Source organism: Canis lupus, chromosome 2, assembly GCF_003254725.2.
Source record: "Canis lupus dingo isolate Sandy chromosome 2, ASM325472v2, whole genome shotgun sequence".
Classification (NCBI taxonomy): Eukaryota; Metazoa; Chordata; class Mammalia; order Carnivora; family Canidae; genus Canis; species Canis lupus.
This window is the reverse complement of record NC_064244.1, coordinates 18,183,079-18,191,980: the sequence shown is the minus strand read 5'-3', so window position 1 is coordinate 18,191,980 and position 8,902 is coordinate 18,183,079. Positions and strand designations below refer to the sequence as shown.

General features: G+C 40.0%; 1 long non-coding RNA gene across 1 annotated transcript in view; it reads left to right on the top strand.

The window, feature by feature from the left end:
• Positions 1–1,462: 1,462 nt before the first annotated feature.
• Positions 1,463–8,902, top strand: part of LOC112658970 (uncharacterized) — a 51,691-nt gene continuing 44,251 nt past the window's right edge. Inside the window, exon 1 of the long non-coding RNA XR_007403898.1 lies at positions 1,463–1,660. This is a non-coding gene — a long non-coding RNA (uncharacterized LOC112658970). The remainder of the gene's footprint in view (positions 1,661–8,902) is intronic.

The window sequence follows — 8,902 nt, the reverse complement described above, 5'->3', positions numbered from 1 at the left end:
TTCGGATGTGGGGCCTTTAGGAGATAATTAACTAATTTGGGGAGCCAGGGCCTTCATAATCAGGATTAAGGTCCTTATGAAAAGATGCAAGAGAGCTTGCTTTCTCTCTGCTCTGCTTTCTGCTTGTGAGATACTGTGTGAGGTTGCTTTCTGCAAACCAGAAAGCAGGCACTCTCCAGACACCTGGTCTTCTGGCACCTTGAGCTAGGATTTCCCAACCTCCAGAATTGTGAGAAGCACATTTCTTTTGTTCAAGCCACATAATCTATGGTATTCTGTGATAGCAGCCCAAACTGGCTAAGACAAACAGGCTGTGTTGTGTACAGGGGGTTGGATGCATTTCACTTCACAAATGTTGCAAAGTAGCTCTATAGGTCACTTCAGTTCAATTCAGTTCTCCTCAGCTGGAGTCAACATGGAGAAAGGTCGAGTTCTGTCCTTGGAGTTCAGACTGTGGATCCTAATCCTGGTGCTGGTCATAATGTGATGTGGGCCTCTATCTCTCCAGAATATGAAAATTTTCCTATCCCTCTTTTACCTTCCTGAGCATATGAATTGTAATATATATATAATATATATATATATTCATTTAAATGTCTTTATCTGCTAATGTCAAGACGTGAATCACATATGAATTTGTTTATATTGTCTGCTTTCTCTTTTGGTTTTTGATTATTTGGTCCTATCTTTAGTATGCCTCATAATTGTTTTCTGGATGCTGAAGAGTCTTAAATGAATACTTGTTTAGGCTCTGGACAGTATTTTTAATTTTATTTTTAAAAAGATTTTATTTATTTATTCATGAGAGACACACACAGAGAGAGAGAGAGAGAGAGAGAGGCAGAGACACAGGCAGAGGAAGAACCAGGCTCCATGCACGGAGCCCAACATGGGACTCGATTCTGGGACTCCAGGATCACACCCTGGGCCGAAGGCACTAAACTGCTGAGCCACCCAGGGATCCCCCTAGACAGTATTTTTATTAACTAAAGAGGATGAAAAGTTTTTTTTTTTTTAAGATTTATTTATTTATTTGAAAAAGAGTGAGAGAGACAGCATGAGTGGGAGGGGCAGAGGGAGAGGGAGAGAGAATCTCAAGAAGATTCTGTGCTGAGTGTGAAGCCCAATGTGGGGTTCAATCCCAGGACACTGAGATCATGACCTGAGCCAAAACCAAGAGTCAGAGTCAGACCTTTAACTGACTGGGCCACTTAGGTACCCCATGTTTTCTTTTTACAGGCAAATAGAGTACCAGTGGATGACCTTGATTTGGTAAGTGTTAATTTTAGCCTTTGTTAGGGCTGGCCTATTTTAACTTCATTATCTTAATACCATTGTTACTTCTCAAGTGTGGCCATTAGCTCTAGTGTGGGGGATATTTGTGTGTCTCAATTGTGTCATAAACACAGTTTATGACAGCCCTCTGTTGACAGAGCTTACACTCTAGCCTCTGCTTCTCCAGGTGTTGAAATCTCTGCTTGATTTTTAGCTTCCCTGCCACTGTTTCTGCTAGGTTTCTTGGTGTCTTGCCCTAAATAAATGCAGCGTTTGAGATGGCCAACAACTGGAATGCATCTCTGTCTCCTTAGCCTAAGGGGAATACCATTCTGTGTTTGAGCTCTCTCCCTCATTTGGAAATTACCCTCTTGGGAAAAACTAGGTGAGTGTGGATTTTACTATGGATACTTTCCTTCTCCAAGGTGTACAGCTCTCAATCCAACTGTATTGGTTGCTCTCAAATACATTCAAACAGGTCTGTGTGTGTGTGTGTGTGTGTGTGTGTGTGTGTGTTCCAGCTATTATACTTGTTTCCATGGAGAGAGAGATATTCAAATTACCTATTGTAACCATGAAATATGCAACTGCAAAACTCATCAGCTTAAAGCAGCAGTGTATAGTTCTCTGGGTTGACTCGGCTCACGGTGAGTAAATTTGGGATTATTCATGCAATTGCAGACAATTGGTCCACTAAGGCTGGGTCATCTGGAGGCTCAACTGGATAGGGAATATAAGATGGCATTTCATTATTATGCCTCTTGCCTCAGTGCTTCTTGGTTTCTTTCACTATCCACATACTGTCTCAAAATCCAGGGCTTAGGCTTCTCACAGCATAGTAACAGGATAGCTATACTCCTTACAGTGTGACTCACCGCTGAGAGGCAGGAAACAAAAATGTCCAGATTTGATAAGGCCTGTCTCTGTAAGTGACACAGCATATTTCCCTTATAACCTATCAGTCAAATAAGTCACAGAAACCACCTAGATTCAAGGATGGAGAAATAGACTCTAACTTTTGGTGTGAGAATGGCAAGGTTACAATACAGAAGAACATGTGGAATGAGAGGTAGTGTTGTGGCCATTTTTGGAAAATATCACCTACCATATAAGCTACCCTGCTGGGGTTTAAACAGGAGGTCCCAATCAAAGTTAGCTTAAGAAGATAAAGAAAACTTGAAGTTTTTCTCGAAAGTATCAGGAACAGATTGTTCTAACAATTGAGTTCTACAAAACATTTAAAAGTACAAATTCCAAAGTATCACAAATACTTCAAAATCATAAAAATGAAGGAACATTCCCTAATTATATGAAGATAGCATAACCTCATTTCTAAAACTGGATAAATAGACACAAAATAGGACGTAAAATTTGCAGATCAACTTTATTCATGGATATAGATGCAAATATCCTGACAAAACATCAACAAACCAAATTATGTTGGCTAAGATTCTTTGAAAAGCCAAAGGCAGGATGGGATGTACAAGAGATGTATAGTGCAGGATAAATGGAAAGACACAGGAGTGGAGAGGTGACTGCCGTTTGACCCATGAGTTGGAGACGCTCCTTCCTTCCTTCCCTGTCCTTGTAATGTCCATTCTGCTTGCCCTCCCCACTCCCAGAAGCTGCCTCAAGAGCACAGCTTTAAGAAAGTGATGTGGTGTCGAGACTATATGGTGGTACACCCAGTTAAGACTATAGATGTTTAAAATTTGACAGGCAGATGTGGAGATCTATTCCTCTTGTGGCCACGGAGACAAGCCTCATATATAAAGTTCCTTTGCTTATGAAAATTGTCATCTACTAACCTACCAACCAGCCTCTTTCTTCAGTCTGCCCCTGCTGGGTGCTGATTTCAGATTTCACGCAGGCAGCTTAGGAGGACACCAGGAAGCAACGGAAGCAACCAACGTAAGGGAGATACCACTGTTGTATACCCGAAGCTTTTCCTGAAGGCTTTTTTCCTTTCTGGCCACCTTATGGGCTGACCTTGAAGCAATTATATGCCTCCTTGAGAAAAGAGACGATGAGTTGATGATTTTAATGTCCCTTTATGTCTTGCGCAAGACAATTCCACACCTAACTGTTCAACATCTATGAACAAAATTAATTTTATTTACTTATTTATTTATATATATTTATTTTTACAAAATTAATTTTATATAAATATATAGTCTGACATTAACTCCAGGAAGCTACATTATGTTTGACAGTCTCAAAAGCCTTTCTCTTCCTAGGCACTGTCTATTTCATGGCACCACAACAAATCCCATCTTTCAACTCCAATTAAATATGGGTAATGCAAACTACCGCTGTATAATCTCATATGTGTGGGGCTATGGGTGCAGTCAGATAACTGAATGTTCTCCTCACCACCTCTAGATAAACTCTTGTCCCCGGTGTGATTCACTGATCATAAATTGGTTTACTGCAAGAAATAAAAATGGATATGCTGAAGCTGTCTCCAGGTAGTAGATAGGATGAACTGCCCATGAAACAATGCAATCAGCTCCAGACAGAACACATTTCAAAATTTCTTCCTATGGGGTTTGACGAAATAGGCAATTTTTGTTCCAATTGCCATGTGCTTCAGCAAATCATTCTGGCTGTTTTGAGTAGTCACCTTTCAAGCCCATGAGTTACCATTTGAGTTCTTTTGCTTCAAACTGACAGGGCAATCCTGAAGCAGAATGTCATCCGTGAAGTTCCAGTCTGTTCTATTCAAGAATTGGATACACTCAGACCTATACTGACTTTCAGTACCATTGGGGAATGACATTTTTTGGCTTGACCATAAAGTCCTCTTGACAATACTGCGTTGATGTGATTTTATGGTTTCCACTAAAATAAATAAATAACAAGCCATATTTTGTCATGGGAAGAGCCATCTAAAATGGCTGATCAGAAAAACTACAAAGTCGCTATTCCACAGCAACTCTGTGTTCACATGATTTGGCTAATGGGCCTTCTTTGAAACAGATCTCAGTGAATACAGTTTGGGTTCATAAAATTTGAGTCTACCATAATGAGACAAAATTGAATGTCAAATAATGACTTTTGGTGTATGCTAAAAATACACTGTTAACATGTTCCTACCAGGGATGGACTCCTGTCTTTAGGCCAAAACTTGAGAAGATGAAGTATAGCATTCAACCATCTGCCTAGAGGAGAGAGAGAGGCATGCATTTTAAGGACAGAGGATCCCAAAGCTATAACATGGCCCAGGGGCAGACAGATTTTCTTGATGTGCTAATCAGATTCAGCAGTAGCTGGACTGTCCTTGGAAAAAGTCTCCATGCAATTGGATCCATGTGTGGCCTCCAAGCTGCCATTGTAGCTGGTCCATTCATTTGCTCATTGTTCCAGTCCCTGGGTGATCAGTAACCATGGCTAGCTAATGTCAGTTGGTTGAATCATTTTGCCTACTTGGTTGTTCAATGTCTCTTTTGTGGCGAGATGCTTTTTGGTAGGCATTAATATGTGCTACAAAAATCTTCACACTTCATGCATCTCTATCCCAGTCCTCCTTGAGTCTTTTCTTTCTAGGCCCTCAGCCAGCCAGCTATGACACCAGTCTCAGCCCCTAGAGTCAGTGTGTTCTAGATCTGAACATTGGCTCAGTGTGAGAACTAAGCAAGGCAACAAAACTTTTGATTGGGTGATTGCCTTCTACTCCTCCATCCTTGCCTCCTTCAGGTTATAAAAACTAAGAAGTACCCTGTTGGCTATTTCGCCTGTAAGGAAGGCCAGGGTCTATTAACAATTTCTGCAACTTCCTATGGGTCAAGCCACTTTGGTTGCCCTTCCAACTTATGGTAACTGTGACTCCTTGGCTTGTAATGATTAAGGGACCCTTCATGGCCCCATCCTTTTTAAATATCTTGTATTAAAGGCCTGTTAATAAAGCCAGCTCTGTGTCTGTCTCACCTACCCTCAGTTCTGGCCTGCAGAATTCATCTCACCGCCAGTTTCCCCTGACTATTCCTGCTCCCAGACCTGCTTAGGTCTTCCATGAAGTAAAAGCTAAGACGGGATTAGGCTGGCAATAGCCTACTGGCAACTGTGGTTGAGAATGAAGACCAAGGTGGGTCCCAAGGTGTCTCACAGTCTGAGACAGTGTATCAGTGATGTTCCATAGCAGGTTGTTTTGAGGGGACTTCTGACCCTACATGTTCACCTTATCCAAGATCACACAATAGTTCTTGTCAAAAGAAGGACATTTCCTTAGATATAACAATCTGCAGAGGTTCTTCTGATCCTCCAAGGAAAAGAAAAGATTCCATTATGAGCCAGAGTGGGATCTGCCTCTTTTTCAACCTCTTATTTTCTTGGACTATGCCTTGGCTCTATCTACCTTTGAGAAAAGAAATCCATTACTTACCCATCTCGGGACAGCCCCTCTTTAGCTACATGGAGACCCCACTATAGTTTTGAAATAACCATTTTCCTGGATTTTATCACCCCCTCCAAGAGATTTCCCTTGACTTTTTTCTTCACTTTCTTTCCCTTTACCTTATTTTTCTCCAACATACTTAATTACTGTCTATATAACGTTATTACATATTTGAGTGTTTGTTTACTTGCTCATTTTCCTGTGGCTCCTATTAGAATATAAATTCCATGACAGATGGGACCTCCTTTGCCTTTTTCACTGCTGTATCATTCAGTGTTCAGCACACACATGCCTGACACACAGTGTGTGTTTAGTCCATGACTATTGAATGAATACATCAAATATTAGGCAGGCCAGCCTCCCCCAACACATGTCTAAAACCAGCCCTGGAGGAGGGAACAAGGATAGAAAAAAGATGTTTTTCTAGCTCCATTATGGATACCTCACAAGGATCCTATAAATTAAGCATCTGCAAAACGATGAGTTTTGCAGATGAGTTTTACAGATGAATAAATTGAGCTTTGTAGATATAATATTCACAAAGCCACCCACTCAGTAAATGATGGAGCGGAGACTTAAATTCAGATCCAAAGTGTATGCTCTCAACCACTATAGGATGCTTATAAGAACAACAAAACCCCAGCATCTAGCTTCTAAATTGATGAGTTCTGGGGCACCTGGGTGGCTTGGTGGTTGAGTGTCTGCATTTGGCTCAGGTCATGATCCCAAGGTCCTGGGATCAAGTCCTCCATCAGGCTCCCTGCTTCTCTCTCTGCCTCTCTGTGTCTCTCATGAATGAATTTTTTTTTAAAAAAAAGGTAATTTCTAAATTGATGAGTTCTGACAAACAATAAACTAGCTCCATCTCCAGACTTCTTGAGTGAGATGACACTCATCATCAATCTACATAATTGCTAAATTACAAAACAGGCATCGTGAATAACCCTAAAGCACTTCTAAATTTTCCAACTAACAACTGCTTACATCTTCTCCTGCAAAGTGAAGTAATACTGTTTGCTAATCAGGCCTCAGGAGGGCTTAACTGTTCCACACAGAATATCACAGAAATCTAGAGAACCATTAAGTCATTACCTAGTGCCAAATTGAATGCTACCACATATTTTTCTGGGATTTTAACCTGTCTAGCATCTAATGACTCAGAAAGTGTGTCTCTTATTTAATCCCTGTCAAGATTTGTTTCTCACCAAGAAGCTACTAATGACCTCCCTTGTCAGGGAAGTTAGTCCCTTCAGATAACTGTCAAATGATTTTATGTAGTTAATCTAAAGCAAAGGTAAGAAAGAAAAAAAAAGAAGCAGAATGATTCTAGAAAGCAAACGAGAAAAAGCTCTCAGCTGGGAAGAGTCTAATTGTTATTAGCACCTCCACTGCTGGTGGGGGCATGAAAAAACCACACAAATCAAACACCAGAGTCGAAAATCAAATACACATCAACTTAAATCCTACTCTTCCATTAACCTGATAAATTATTCAACCTTCTTACACATTTAATAAAACTCCGAAACACGCTCCAGAAAATATTTGCATATAACATATTATTTGAGAAGTAAATAAAGCCTTGGTAGAGGGCTACGGTCTTACTCAACTAGTTCTGATCAAAGTACCCAAAGCGAGCTGTCTGTGCTGTAGATTTCTTTGTCACTTTCTTCAAAGGGCAATTCTTTTTGGATTGGCCTTTACCATGGTGTGGTTGCTTAGTTCCTGGTGAGTGGGATCAGCTTGATTTACTAGCCAGAGGTCTTGTCCCCAGACAGGTCTCCTGGGGAGAAAATCCTTTGTTTGAATCTTTCCCATAAAAGTGTCTGTGTGTGTGTGTGTGTGTGTGTGAGAGAGAGAGAGAGAGAGAGAGAGAGAGAGATTCAGAAGATAATTTTTGAGTCATTAACACCCTTAAAGATACTTGTCTAAGAAGATTCCTCCAACCAAGTGAAATGTAGAAGGAACCTCTGTCCATTCTTCAAAGGCAATTGATCCTTTGACATTGAATGGTGAGGCGAAAAAAAAAAAAAAAAAAAAAAAAAAAAAAAAAAACAAACTAAGAGGTCATTGCGGTGTCCAAAGAAATACTGACATCTACTGGTGGGTTTGGAAGTCACAGGACTTTTCCAAGGGCCACATTAAACTACAGAATTGAGGGATTAAAATGATCCAACAGACACTACTCAGAATTCTTTAAGTAAAAAATGAATTTATTATGACTATTAAGACACTTTTGAACATTTCTATTATATATCGTAGTCCTTTTATGGCAAGATAGATTAATAATCATTGACCAAAACATTTAGCCAGCAAGAGGCACGGTCAAGGCAAGAGCAAAATAAACCAAATTCGGTTCTTTTTTGTGATCCCAAAACACACCTCTTAAAAACTATGCTTCAAAAAACAGCAAGAATGATAGGAAGTAGTACTGCTTCATCGAAAGATCGACCTGTGTTTCAATCCAGAAACTTTCATTTAGCTTTGTAATTTTACCAAAGTACTTAATCTCTCTAAATCTGTCTTCTGACCAAAAAAGAGGATTAAGAATACATCCCCCAAATGATAATTTGAGGTGATTAGCACAAATGCTTTGCTCATGTTGAATAGTCCATGGAGTTGTTACCATATTTTTAAAAACAGGAAAGAAAACGGGACCACTTGGTTCTTGATGACCAAGTTATGATTTGGAGAGAGACTGTTAAACTTTAATTTGCACACAAATAACCAGGGATTTTTTTAACTTTTAAAACAAAATTAAAAAAATTTTTATTTAAGTTCAATTTGCCAACATATAGTATAACACCCTGTGCCCATCTCATCATGCGCCCTTCTTAATGCCTATCACCCAGTTACCCCATACCCAGCCACCTCCCCTTCCACAACCCTTTGTTTATTTCCCAGAGTCAGGAGTCTCTCATGGTTTGTCTTCCTCTCTAATTTTTCCCCACTCAGTTTCTCTCCCTTCCTGTATGGTCTCTATCACTATTTCCTATATTCCACATGAGTGAAACATATGATGATTGTCTTTCTCCAATTGACTTACTTCACTCAGCGTAATACCCTTTAGTTCAATCCACATCAATGTAAATAGTAGATATTCATCCTTTCTGGTGGCCGAATAATATTCCATGGTGTATATATACCACATCTTCTTTATCCATTCATCTACCGAAGGACATCATGGTTCCCTCCCCAGTTTGGTTATTGTGGACATTGCTGCTATGAACATTGGGG